Source organism: Falco naumanni, chromosome 1 (assembly GCF_017639655.2).
Source record: "Falco naumanni isolate bFalNau1 chromosome 1, bFalNau1.pat, whole genome shotgun sequence".
NCBI classification, from domain to species: domain Eukaryota; kingdom Metazoa; phylum Chordata; class Aves; order Falconiformes; family Falconidae; genus Falco; species Falco naumanni.
In genome coordinates, this window is record NC_054054.1 from 7,671,331 (window position 1) to 7,685,543 (window position 14,213).

Below are 14,213 nucleotides of genomic sequence, written 5' to 3' on the forward strand. Positions count from 1 at the left end.
GTTCAGTCGATGTTAATGTCGTTGAAGTGCCTCAGAACGTAAGGCTACTGTTGACATTGACTCATGTCCTGTAAAACATACAAAATTAAACCTGATCCTCTACTTCATTATTCTTAAGATCTCCTCTCCAGGGCCGCACCCAGCGACCCGGAATCAAACACGGGTATCTGTAACAATACAAGCATATCCTCACCACATCATTTTTAGTTCCACAGGTCCCTTCCATTCTCCTGTAGCGGCATCTCCATATTGAACAAAACCACTATTTCCACACTGGTTTACCGCAGATCTCAAACCCAAACTATGTATTATTACTGGCGGTTCATTTCTATCACCTGTAAACCGCAAATAGTTCAATACGTATATCGCTTTTGCAAGGCGCTCTGCTGTGCCCAATACCTCTCCCCCTTTTTGTTTTTGCAAAAGCGCTTTCAGTGTTTGATGCGCTCGTTCCACAATGGCCTGTCCCGTGGGGGAGCATGTTATGCCTGTGATATGACGTATACCCCAAAGTTGACAAAAATGTGTAAAGTTCCGAGAAATATAGGCCAGACCATTACCAGATTTGATTTGTGCAGGCACTCCAAGTGCCATAATGGCAGCATGCATATGTTTAATTACATGCCGTGCTGTTTCACCAGCTTGCGCCGTTGCCCAGAGCGCTGGGGAAAAGGTATCAATTGAAACAGGCACATATTTAAGCCTGCCAAATTCTGGGATATGAGTTACATCCATCTGCCAAAGTTGTAGGGGTTGGAGTCCTCGAAGGTTCACCCCCAAACCAAGGCCAACTCCTGCCTTCTGGCAATCAGGACAGGACTGTACAATTTCTCTAGCATCAGCCACAGGAATGTGAAATTGCCTGGCCAACACTTTTGCCAGCTGGTGAAAAAACTCACGTGATAACCTGGCTTGTTCAAAGGTTTTAACAACAGGACCTGTCCAGGCTGGAGCGACAAGCTGATCAGCCTGAGCGTTACCTAAAGCTATACTCCCACATTTCTGATGACTGCAAATATGCACAATAAAATATTCGTCCCAATGTTGGTTCAAAAGCGTTAGCAACTGTAACAACAGAGTACACAATACAGGATGTCACACAGGTTTCACCATACTATGTTCTAAACACTGTACCGTACCCACAACATATAATGAGTCTGATACCACATTGACAGGTTCTTGAATCCAGTGCTGAAATGCCCAAAAAACAGCTTGGAGTTCTAAAGTCTGTAAAGAGTCTCCAGTCACCCCAGAGAGTAGTTTATGTTCCCAAGTTTCTCCTACTTTCCAGGTGACTGCAGCTCTCCGAGATTTTGGTCCAGCATCAGTAAAAACAGTTATCCCTTTTACAGGAACCTCCGATCGCAAAGGCAAATGTTCAGTCGCTGATGAGATAACAATGGCAAAAGTTTGTCCAAAGGGTAACTGTTAGTAATGAGTTCACAAAAAATCAGCAGCTGCTATTTGAAATTCTGTTGAAGCAGACAACAACCAGTCCAAATACAGTTAGGCCTGAGACATCTACAATTCAGTGCCTGCCTTTAATAAGAAGCTGTGAAAACAATTCAGGGCGCGTAACAACTGTTTTTCTGGGCTGGAGGGGGAGAAAAACCCATTCCAAAATTCATAAACACGGTCTCCCTTCTCCCAGCTGGATAATAATCCCTAATGGGTGTTCTCGCTCACCTCCTGAGTTAATTATCATAAAAGAAAGAGCTTGGTCATCTAATCATCTGCGAGCATCAGTTGTCACTATCTTATTAGTGATCACTTGCCACACCTGTTGCTGATCCTCATTCAATTGATGGCGTTTCTGAGCCTGCGCAGCTGTTCCCAGGAGCAGCATCAATGGTTTCAGATCATCGTTCATAATCCCACAGATATTACGAACCCACAGGATATCTCCCACTAGTTTTTGCACATCAGACAGTGTTTCTGTTGCTGCGTTAATTTTCACTTTCTGGGGTCGAATAATTCCATTTGTAATGATCCAGCCCAGGTACAACCATGGCCCTTTCTTTTGAATTTTCTCTGGAGCTATCTTCAGCCCCCTTTTTCCAAGACTATGTGTGAGCTGACATAAAATCGTCTCAGAATCCAGCTGTTTTCCTGCTACCAAAATATCATCCATATAATGATAAATAAGTAAATGATGATACTGCCTACGAACGGGTTCTAAAGCCCATGCAACGAACAATTGACACATCGTAGGTGAGTTTTTCATTCCCTGTGGTAGCATCACCCAGCGATATCTTTTCACTGGCTCTGCTTTATTTATCAATGGCACTGTAAAAGCAAACCTTTCAGCATCCTCCGGATGTAAAGGAATTGTAAAGAAACAGTCTTTCAAATCGATAATCACTAAATCCCAATCCTCTGGTAACATAACCGGGGAGGGTAGCCTGGGTTGTAAGGCGCCCATATCACACATAACAGCATTGATTGCTCATAAGTCATGTAACAGACGCCATTTCCCAGATTTCTTTGGGACTGTAAAAATTGAGGTGTTCCATAGACTAGTTGAAGGCACAATGTGTCCAGCATCTAATTGTTCCTGCACCAAATTATTAACAATCTGCAGCCGGTCTTGCTTTAGCGGCCACTGGTCAATCCAAATTGGATCATCGGTTTTCCAGCTGAGTTTTAGAATTGGCTGCTCAACAGTGGCCGCCCCTAAAAAGGCAAAGCAGATCTCTTCCGATGAGTGCCACAGGTAAGTGCATTACATAGGGGCGTGTAGTTACTACCTTACCATCGGAGAACATAAATGCAATTACATCTCTATTGATAAAGGTAGCTTGAGTCCCACCAACCCCCACAATGCCGGTACCTGCTGGCATTAGAGGCCACTGCCTAGGCCACTTTAAAAAAGGTAAAATCATTACATCAGCTCCAGCATCTATAATCATCTGCAATTTACACACTTGCCCATTAGGGTGCCTCATTTCCATTCGCTCCTCCAGCTTTCCCCGACTGATGTCCACGGCTAGCAAAACATCGGGTTGACCAGTAGACCCAAAACCTTCTATCCCCCTTTTCTGTTGTTCTGCGTTAGGCACTTTTGCTTCAAAAGGAATTAATTGAGCAATATTTGATCCCTCCTTAATAGTTATAGGGGGAGTTAGTGTGTAAACCATTATTTTAATCCGTCCCTCAAAATCAGCATCAATAAGCCCTGGGACCACAAAAACACCTTTCCTAGATAGTGAAGAACACCCAATTAATAAGGCACTTAAACCATGTCCCAAAGATCCCACAAGATTTGAATCAACAAATTGAACTGTGGTGTCGGTAAGTAATAGCTACTGCTGTTGCCAGGTCCACTCCGGCGCTTCCGGAGGCGGTGGCAGAGCAGTGGTCCAAGCACCCTGGACTTGTGTCATAGCACGAGGGCGAGGCGCGCTCTGCGTCTCATTTCCCTTTTTCCAACAATCGCTAGTGTTATGATTGTCTTTCCGACACCGCACACACCATTTCTTTTGCTGTGCGCCTGGAACACGACATTGTGATCTGATATGCCCCATCTTGCCACAATCAAAACATTTTCTGTCTTGCTTCCCGTTATTATTTTTTCCTTGCACAAGCGGCTTCGCTGCAGCTCCTACCGCGGCAGCTATAAAGGCAGCTTTTTCTTGATCAATCATTCTTTCTGCCGCCTCCCACAGCTGAGCAGCTGACAACCCGCGTGGTAGGAGGCTTAAAGCTTTCTTAGTTTTTTCATTAGCATTATCATAAGCAAGCCTATCAAGAAATTTTGCTTTCATATCCTCGCTCAAATCAGGGTTACTCATGAGAGCAGCACACAGTCTAAAAATTAAGATTCTGTAGGTCCCTGTTTTATCCCCATAAATCCTGGCGCTATTTTGTCATCATGGAGGGTAAAAAATGTTTTCAGAGCCAGCTCCTGTGTTAATTGTAACACCTCAGGTTGGAATCCCACTTGCCACTCAGGGTTAGCAAAGGGGCTGGCACCTGTCAGCATTTGGGCATTGACTCCAAACAGCGGATCCCCTTGTTGACGAGGCATGGCCGCGGCAGCGTCACACGCTGCCTGCCAGCGTTGAAAAAACTGGATCTGCTGAGAAGCCGTTAACAAAGTTTGTGCAACCATACGCACATCATACGGAGTTAATAAATTTGCTGTAAAAATATGCTGAATTACTGAGTTAGTATATGGAGATTTCAACCCAAATTGTGTTACTGCTAATTTCGCTTTGTAAATTACCTTCCAGTCTAAGGGTTCCCACTCGTCACCCTGTGACGTTACTATAACAGGAAATGCCATTGGCCCAAGCTGCCCAAATTGCCCCTCTATAATTGCATCCCAAATAACCCCCCGCCATCGACGTGCTGGATTACTATTATCCCCCACACCTCCCATTGGAACCGGCAGTGGTAGCGGTCCCGCTGCTAACGTCTTCCCAGAACTGCCCACCCCCACTCCACCCCGTAGAAGAGGATTAGTAGAGAAGGGAGATAGTGGCGGTGCTGTAGGAACAGGCTGAGCTGCTTCTTGCACTCACATCTCAAGTTGCTCCAATTTTTTCATGAGATCTTGCAGCTGCACATTCTCCAAACCACAGCGACGTTCTGCAGACGCCGATCGGGGTGACGGAAGCAAAGGTGGATAGAAGCCATCTTCTGTCGAGACGTTGCACGCGCGTTCCGGGGACTGTTCTCTCAAACTTGGACCAGGAGATAAAAGTGGTGGCAGATTCATCTCCTTTGGCTCTCGGCCCTTTAGCCGCACTACTGCTACACGCAACATATCCCTGTCCTGGCTTTTGGGAACAAGGATCCTGAGAATGTCATAGCAGTAGCAGAGTCTTTTGCACTAGCTTCTGCATAACCTTCAGCTTCTGCTGACAGGGCAGCGAAAGCAGATGCAGTAGATTTTCGTTCTGCTTTCATCTCTTTCAGAGTCTCTAGGATCAATCTCCACATTGTGGAGAATTTCCCACTGTCTTTAGAGCCTGAACTAATGTCCTCCTGCACTGCTGCGCCAATCTTTTCCCGAGTATCTAGTTCAAAGGCTGCACTCACTGAGGGGATTAATCCACACTGCCGAGCCCATGACAGCAACCTCTTCAGGCTTCCCTCATCATAAGATAAGCCTCTCTTAGACAGGATATGTCAGAGGAGCTTAACTAATGCTACTTCTTCTTTGCTTAGCGTGGACCCCATCTCCTCCATGACCGTTCACCTGATCAGGGCAAGATTCCAACAGTTGTGCTCGAGCGTCTTCCAGGCACCGGGGCAGCACCTGCTACAGCCGGCTGCTTCTGCCCCCTCTGAGCCGCCTCTTCGCTCCTGGAAGCATGGACAAGAGGGTCCCCGTTCGGGCACCACTTGTTGACGCAGAAGGTTCGAACACAACTTATACGACCAATGTGATCAAGTTAGTGCCACTTTATTAAAAGACTTACAGCAATTTATACTCTCAGCAAGATACACATGCTACGCAGGCTTTGTTATGCAGAAGGTGACAGGCTAAAACTACTCGTTCACACACTCCCACCTCCCCTATGACTGGTCCCAGTGTGGTGCCCACACGCTGCTCCCCCCTTATGCAGGCATCCTGCTTTTTCTCATCTTTCAGTCCAACTCTCTTATCTCTCTGCGATTACACAGTTTCTTTGCCTCTCTTGGCCTTGCAGATGCCCTTCACAACAGCTGCAACTTGTTACAGCCCCGGCCCGTTATTACAACCAAGTTGTTCGGTCTGGATTGCTCATAGCATGACCATATTCTTCCAGCCACTCCACAACTAAAGAGCTTATTCAAGCTGCTGAAACTTGGGGAATCCTCAGAAAACCACTAAAAAATTAATATAACAATAATATTTTTAAAAGGCTAATGGAATGACCTGAGATATGGACGGCTTAATCAGACATCAGTGCGGACCAAAGTAAAAGACTTGAAAGAGTTAAAGGGTATTAGCACCGCAAACACCAGTCACACAATATCACAGAAGTGGCACAAAATGCCGCAGGTGTGCTCCTTGGTTCAGTCAGAAGGCCTATGACAATCCAAATATAACACCACAACCTTAAGACTTTCGAAAAGCATTTGACTTAGTACCACCTGGCATTTTTGTTCAAACAGGATGATGGTAGTGATTTGTATTTTAGCAGAAAAGAAACAAAAAGCTAAATAGCTTGAAGCTAAGGTTAGGTAAAGTCACTCTAGAATAAATGCATACATTTAAAGTAGAGGCAATTAACCACTGAGACAACCTAGCTAAAGGCAAGACAGAGTCATTGTCATTTGACATGTTTAGTATGGAAATGAGATCCCTGGAGATGGAATTGCAGAGCTGTGGGCCCCTCAGGCAAACACACTGCCCACACTCTTCCTTCTCTTCTGTGTAGCAAACAGCACAGTTTGAGTATGTCTGGTCATGGCAGCTGCAGCAGAGTAACACGGAGAGATTTCTTTATTTCTGTCTTGGTTTGAGCATGTTTTAGTAACATATGTCTGGCAAAAGGCTGGTATAAACTTTGGATCCCAAAAGACAAATATCATTTAATAATTAATGCTGAAATTCTAACCCAATTAGTTTTGTTGTTGAGTCTGTACAACAAGTTGATGATATAAGAAACCAAATAATTAAGAACTACTGTAGATTAAACAGGGTCAAATCAATTAGGGGATTCCAAACTGGGTTCAGATACTTCACTGAGGTAGCGTAAAAAGTCCAGAAGAGGGAGAATCAGATTTAAATAAGGCTAAAGTGTCTTGTAGGATTAGAAGGAGAAATATTACAGAGTGTAGTGTCAGCATGAGAAAACAATTCAACAGATCAAAGGAAACTGAAGTTCAAGCAAAGTACTTGCCGTAAGTACAGTGAGCCAGAGAGGGGTGACACTACTTGAAATTTGGAGTGACAACTCGCAAACCACCATAAAAAACCTGTTCATAGAAAATAATCATGGAGCTATTGCTGATATCTCAGTTCATCAAAAATACAATTCTTTGCTAGGAAGATTTTGGAACCTAAGTACAGAGAAGGCTTAAACTTGCTTTTCATCAAAATTTGAAATTGAAAAGATTATCAATGGCCCTCTTATAAAAACATGCGGGAAGCAAGAATACACTTTAATGATAACATAGAATTAGAAGCCATCATAAAAACAGAGGGTTGGGTACCATAGATGATGTATCTGATGACCCTCAGAATTTCAATAACAGAAATGAAATCAAATCCAGTAACACACAGTGAAGGATCATGCATTTGTGGATGAATCAAAAATAATTATGCTATTTGAAGATGTTTCTAAATTTGAAGAACGGCAATGAAGGAAGGATTTGAATGTAATAGCTGATCTCATGAAGACTATAAACTGCTAGTATAACAGGACTGAAAAAGTAAAGTGTGATCTTCTGAAGAATCAGAAGTATTTCTAGTAAAAGAAAAGGAATAGTAGCACTAAGTGTTAATTTAATACCAGCAACAGCCCTAACAACTCATGATAAGAAAAAGATAAATTCACTACATAGGAAGTGCAGAGAAAAGCTACAGATTGACCTGGGAAACAAAGAACATACCCACCATATGAGAATAGAAAAGCTTGGCTTGTTTATACTGATAAAATAAACACTTGAGGTCATAAATGTTGTTTGTCAGTACGCTATTAGAGAAATAGACATCAGCACCATGTAGACTAGTAAATTAAGGTTCCAAAGCATTAGCTTGACCATTGCCCTACTGCTTGACTATCTGAGCAGCGTGAATACAAATCAGTGAATAGGAAGCATTGTTCTCATTTAACAACTTCCATGATGGTCAGATTACAAAGGCAGGTGTGAAGCAGCCTTAATAGTAGTTTGCTTAGCTATAGAAATCAAGTATTGCAAAAGTATTGCAAGGGTGGTGACAGGAAGGGGCAGAGGGGAGGAATCTATCTACAAAGCCCTTGGCTGCCTTATTCAATCTTTCCCTTCTCCTCCTCAAACAAGAAAGAAACCTTTGAAGTATCACAACTTCATTTTTTAGAATCTCTCCAACTGCCCCTTGCATTTGACAAAAAGGATCCATTGTGATTAAAGTTTAGTGGGATATGATTTGCTGAAGTCATGTGCTGTACAAAACAGTAAGCCAAATTCCACTTGGCAATAGCACCAGGAACCAACATTCATCACAACAAAAAAAAAAATGTCAGTAAGAATTAATGTTTCATGACACTTGAGTGTCATTGAAGGAGAAAAACAAAACCAAGTGGATTTTTTTATTTAGTCCTAACTGTCAAATAAAAGCCAGGATACGCCAACAATGGTTTTGAAAAGACTCAACTTTTGTTATCTAGACTGGCACTATGCTACCAGATAAATCTGAGAAAGGTTCCTTGCATCTGTCAAAAGCAGCAATAAGAGATAAATATGCACCTGCATTAAATATGTGGAACTACTAGTGTCATGAACATTTGTGACAAGATGCAAGCAAAGCTGCAGAACAATCAATAATGACAGATTATAATTTGTAAACTGTAACTTTATGCCCTGTGGTTGAGCACCCTCTGAGTTTTCCTAGTGTCAGTGTGCAAACATGTTTATCCATCATATTCTTTAATACAGCTTTACAAATGCACTGGCTGCTTTCAGGTTTTACAAGTAAGTCTTTCTTATTTAAATGGGGCTTGTTAAAATTAAGAGCTACAACCAGAAATCCAAGGTCTGTTGTTTGAGTTTGTCTGTTTGTTTTTTAATTGAGAAAATCACAATGAAAAAGGCCTGCTAAAATAAAAAGTGTGTTCTTGGTCTGACCCAGCAAAACCTTTTATATTTGTAATGTCAAAGGTAAAAATAAAAACAGGGTCGATTTGATCTTCTTCACATTTTGACTATGAAATACTTCACCAGAAATTGTTTAATTACTGGCTGCTTACAATCACAACACACAGAAAAACAGCTGTATCGCATACATACTATTAGTTATGCCTGAGTACTGGAACCAGTGGTCAGACCAATGTAATTAGCCCAGACCAAAACAACCTCAGATCATACTGTCTGCATGACATAAGATGTTTTTTGCATATACCTGATCCATGTACAACAGATCAGGAAAAGCCACAGGACACCTTAATTTTTATATTTTTTTCTTTTCATGACAATGAGCTAGCGCAAAATAATCCATCCAGAGACTGCATGTTCAAAAGAACTTGTATCTTCAAGTTACAAGATCGTACTAAGAATAATACTCTGCTTATCAGCCTACTGAACTGGTACCAACCATACACAGTCCAAATGCATTGCAGCCTCACCTAATGCTATACCCATGAAATAACTATTAAACAAGGCGTGCCAAGCAGCCTCTACCACTCAAACTTTCTGCTCGCTTTTCTGACTCAGTGAGAATGTAAATTGAAGTAAATTCTGCCCTTTTTAATGAGAACAAATTAGATATCAGGAGATATTCTGAACAAGTAGGCTAATTAAAGACCTGAGCTCTACCTGCATGGACATTTCTGCAACCCACTGACACTGCACCTCTGCCACTCTGTTCAAGGACGAAGTTGATTTGCATCAGTTGTGACACACAGAGATGGATTTCAATAGCAAAGACAATTATCCATGCTCATAAAGTTCGTCAGTGCAGCCAAGAGACATCAGATCTAAAATAACCATTTTCACTGCTTAATGCTGTGTCTAAGGCGTAACGCACCAACACATACACAGTGCTCTGAACCATCACCACCGCTGCAAGTTAAAACACTCTTGACAATTCTTGTTCACCTTCTGCTCAAAAACCTGTCGTCACTCCCTTACTCCCCAGGCTGGGCTGGAAGAGGTCCATCAGCTTTAGAAGGTTACGGTGTCACCTGAATGAAGCGGAATGGCATGAACGGATGATGACTTCTCTTTCTCCCAATTTCTGTGTTCCGTATATTCTAGTTTTGCTTTTCATCATCCTTCCTCCTCAGCTCCTTTTTATTCTTGTTGCTAATCTGAGCTCTCCACTGATGAAGGACCCTCTAAATCTTCACTTTTTTTTGTGCAATGAAGTCGAAAGAAGGCTTGCATGTCCTGTTTTAAGGAAGTCCTATTACTATCTTAAAACTATTTTAAAAAGACTTTAAGCTAGCATTTCCTTCAACACGGAGGCACGGAGAACAGGATTAGATATATATTCGCTTTCTGACAGAAAGAGTTAGCAAGGGATTTATTACATCGCTAGTTCATCTTGCAAGCTCTGCTTACAGCAGATGCTGACCTCTGTAGTCATAAATTCAACCCAACAACAGAATATTGATTCAATTTTCTTTTTAATCAGAGGAAAGTATCACATCACTGGCATGTTGCTGGCTTGACAATTATAGGAGGAGCAGTTACCCAGCTGATGAAAGTCCAAAGACTCTCTGGCTCCCATTTTAACGGGGACTATGTGACATGAAAGAAAAATAAGCCAAACTAAACAATGACACCTACCTCCCAATCTTATGCAAGAAACACAATCATCTTCAGAAGACTTCCTATTTATAACCTCCTAACTACTATGCAACCCCAAATATGCTACGCACTATGCAACAGCACTTCAGGGAAACCAGTCCCTGTGCCCTAAAGCACACACACTTTTCCAGCAGTGGCTAATATAAAAAGGTATTACCTCTACCTACAAATTTTGTCTTCTGTATAGTCATGCGGCGCATTTTTTTATGCTATTAGCTATTTAGTTTGCTCCAACATCAATATATATCAGTCATACTTTTGGCACATGAATCTACTCACACAACTTTTCTCATTGCTGTTCAGGTTAAAAAAACAGCCTTGAAATTAAACTGAAAGTCTTATTTTTCCTAATTTTCCACCCTAATTACTCAAACCAGTGATGACTGTTGATGTGGCACAGCTCCACAAACCAGATTATTTAGTCACACAGCTTCCATTTTACACTTAAGGATTCTCAACAATTGACACACACACTTATCCACAATTCATTTTACGCGCATGAAGGACTGGATGACTGCATGCAATGTCCTGAGACCCTCCTCTGAAGGAGAAAGTGCAGCTTGATTACAAGCCACTTCCATATTTTATTCCAACAATGAAAGCTGGCAGGCAGTGAGGGAACTGTTTAAGATCATAGTCACAAGATGGCAAACACTGGAGAAGGTGAAGTGCTAAGTCAATGCACTTCCTTGCATCCTGGATGCTAGCCTGCCCTAGCCAGAGTAACTCTTTGGGAGCACTTCCCTGGCACAGAAGTAGCCAGCAAGCTGTTTATCAGGCAGTGTGATTCACAGGGCCGTCTAACTAAAAAAAACCCCAAACAACCCCCAAACAAACAAAAATTGTTTTCCCCAGCCAAAAGCAACTCCTTGATCTGGTTCACTGTGTAGCCACATGAACAGTCCTGTCACAGAGCAGAGGAAGAAACAGAGGATGGAAACAGTCATGTCCGCATCAACCAGCTTCAACAGCTTTGCATCTGAATGTCAAGAAATAAATAAATAAACAACTGAATTACCAGTTGAAAAGAAATGGAAAAGCCAATTATCTTCTCCAAAACTGAAGACAATTTATTCTGTGTGAGGGACCCGCACCAGTTCACTATAGTGGTTGAGTCTGAATGCTGCTTGAGAGCATACTTGCCCAAGGATGAATTCCATTTTTAATAGAGTAGCTAGGAATAGAAAAGCACACGAGAATGTAAACAATCTGGTCAGGTAATGAAGCTTGAAGACGTTCCCTCACATTTTAAATTCACCTTAACTACAGAAGGAAAATTCATCACTGATGCCTGGCACTAGGTGTAGTCAGCTAGCCCACAAAAACAAATTTGTTAAAACAATGTTACTTTGTTTCACCTTAGACACCAAGTGCTGTTGACCAGCTCTAATTGCTACTTTGACATCATAAACAAAATCTAAATGAAAGAGCCAAAAGGACACAGACAATGTGAGAATAGCACTCTCTACTCAACACAGCTGAAGGATTTTATTTTATCATAAATTCTCCATAAAACACAACACAAAAAGGTCACTCAACATTTTTAAAGTCCTATATGGAAACAGCAGACTTAACTGCCTAATGTAATGATGCATCTGTAATAATGTACATGTAATGTGTATGTAATAACGTCATGGAATGGAATGGAAAAGAATGTAGGGTGCTCTTGCCCCTGCTCGGCTTCATCTCACTGCCTTCTGCCTTTGGGTGGAATTCCACAGCAACATCAGCCCATCCAAGAGAGAGCTGCTACTGTCCCACCTTCCCTCTTGCTCCCATTTTGCAGTCCTGCCCCGTCCATTGCACCAGCACTACTGCTGGCACAATCACACGCTGACCTAATTCAGGGCACTGAACAAAACCTAATCCTGCTGAAAAAAACCACATTTTGAGCTGTTTCAGCTTCTTAAAAAGGCTTCCCACTCAGCTGAAAAAGCATCACAGCCAGCACATTAAAGAAGATAGATGAGACAATGGCAGTCCTGAGTAACCTCATCCAAGCTAACGGTGACCCAGAGCCTTAGAAAGGATGAGTTTGCTGTTAAGAAGTAGGTTTGCAGGTCTGCCAAGAGGCCTACCAATCAGGGCTCTGCCCAATAATGCATTAGTGACTCAGGTTAAAGAAAGATTTACATTAAGAAGAGTATGCTAAGGACAGGTGATGGAATGAGGTTGACTCCTGATTTTCTTCACTTGTGTTTTTTTAAAACTCCAATCCGACTCACAGTTCAGAAGTTATTTCAGCAGAAAAAATAGTTGGAAAGAGCATTTTTGCAAAAAAACCCAATGTAGCTAAGAATTAAATTTACAAATGGATTAAACCAGCTGCTCTGCCTTTACCTCTCAGTTCTGCCTGTACTTAACACTCATTATACCTTCTTGTGGTAGAAGGCAATTCAAAGAAAGGCTGCGCTATATTCTAGCAATAATTACAATAACCATCACTGTAAAACCGGCATAATTTCTGTCAGTGGAACAGGCTAACAGAAGTGGGAATTGCAGTACCTTTGGAAAAGGTTAAAGACTCAAGAGGAATTTGGTTGCAAAAGCATGGCTTGCAGCTGAAAGCAGCACTGAGAGATCAGAAACACAGCTGAGAACAAGGGTGCTGATAGAATAGTTGTGGAATGACTGAACCATCCCAGATCCACTAAAGCATTTTACTCCAAGTAAAATAAACCAAAACACAAGCAGAATCTCACAGCAAGAAAAACAACCAAATGTAAATAATGGAATTATATATGACAGGTCTGCTTTCCCTTTTGTGACTTTCCCTTTCCAAATAAATAGTTCCAAAAAGTTTGTCTACTCCTCTATAGCTTAGATTCTACTTCATTAAACGTAAAATCTTCCTGACTCTACTTTCAAAACCACTCAACTTTGATAATTTTCTAACTAAACAGTAACTCAGCAAGAATGTTAACTTCATCTATGCAAACGAAGGCGTGTAATGAGCAGAGCACAACATGTTAGCACACTTACAAGAAACAAACACGTTATCCAGTTATATACATTTCATAAAAGTGAAGGCCAGAAAAACAGTGAGGTCTTTGGAGTGATGATGCTACAGACAATTAAAGGAAAAGGATATACCTCTTAAAGGACATCATAAAAAGCTGACAAAACGACAAAACCCGATGCTTTAAGGGAGGCAGCCACTTACTAACGACAAAGAATTAAGATCAAAAGTCAAGTAGGAGAATGCTGACCTGGTCACTTAATAGAAAGGATTGTCTCAGAAAGAGTTCTTACTGCTAAATGTTTCATCGTGCAAGATCATTACAGGACCAAGTACCCTTTTTCCACTCCCAGATCATCAGAAAAGAACAGTAACTCCTGTTAAGAGCAGAAGAGGAATTCTAGAGGCAAACTCTTCTGGCTGGAAAATTACAGCGCCCTTTCTTCTTTGCCTGGTGTACTGACAGCTCCCCCTTCTGTTCCAATCGACTTCAACCATCTTTCGGAGCATACACATACATAGCACATATATATATATATAGCTGGGGTATCTGCTAAGGGAGGACTATCTATATTAAGCCCCATGCCCCTTAATATAAGCAGGCCAAAATACCATGCCCACATTTTATAAGAGAAATACAACCTGATCACAAATGACAATCTGTTCCCAGAAGCACTACTTCTATTAAAAGCCCTTTTGATTACAGTACTTTAGTAAAGTTTCAATAAAAACAAATACTTGTGTCCTAAGCAGCTTTCGTATTTAAGTCTGCGTTCCAAAACTTCTATATTTCATATGAAACAGAATA

At 41.6% G+C, this 14,213-nt stretch overlaps 1 long non-coding RNA gene across 7 annotated transcripts in view; it reads right to left on the minus strand.

The window, feature by feature from the left end:
- The window catches only part of LOC121097012, a 30,321-nt gene that overhangs the window by 15,231 nt on the left and 877 nt on the right, over window positions 1-14,213 (minus strand). The window lies entirely within an intron of this gene.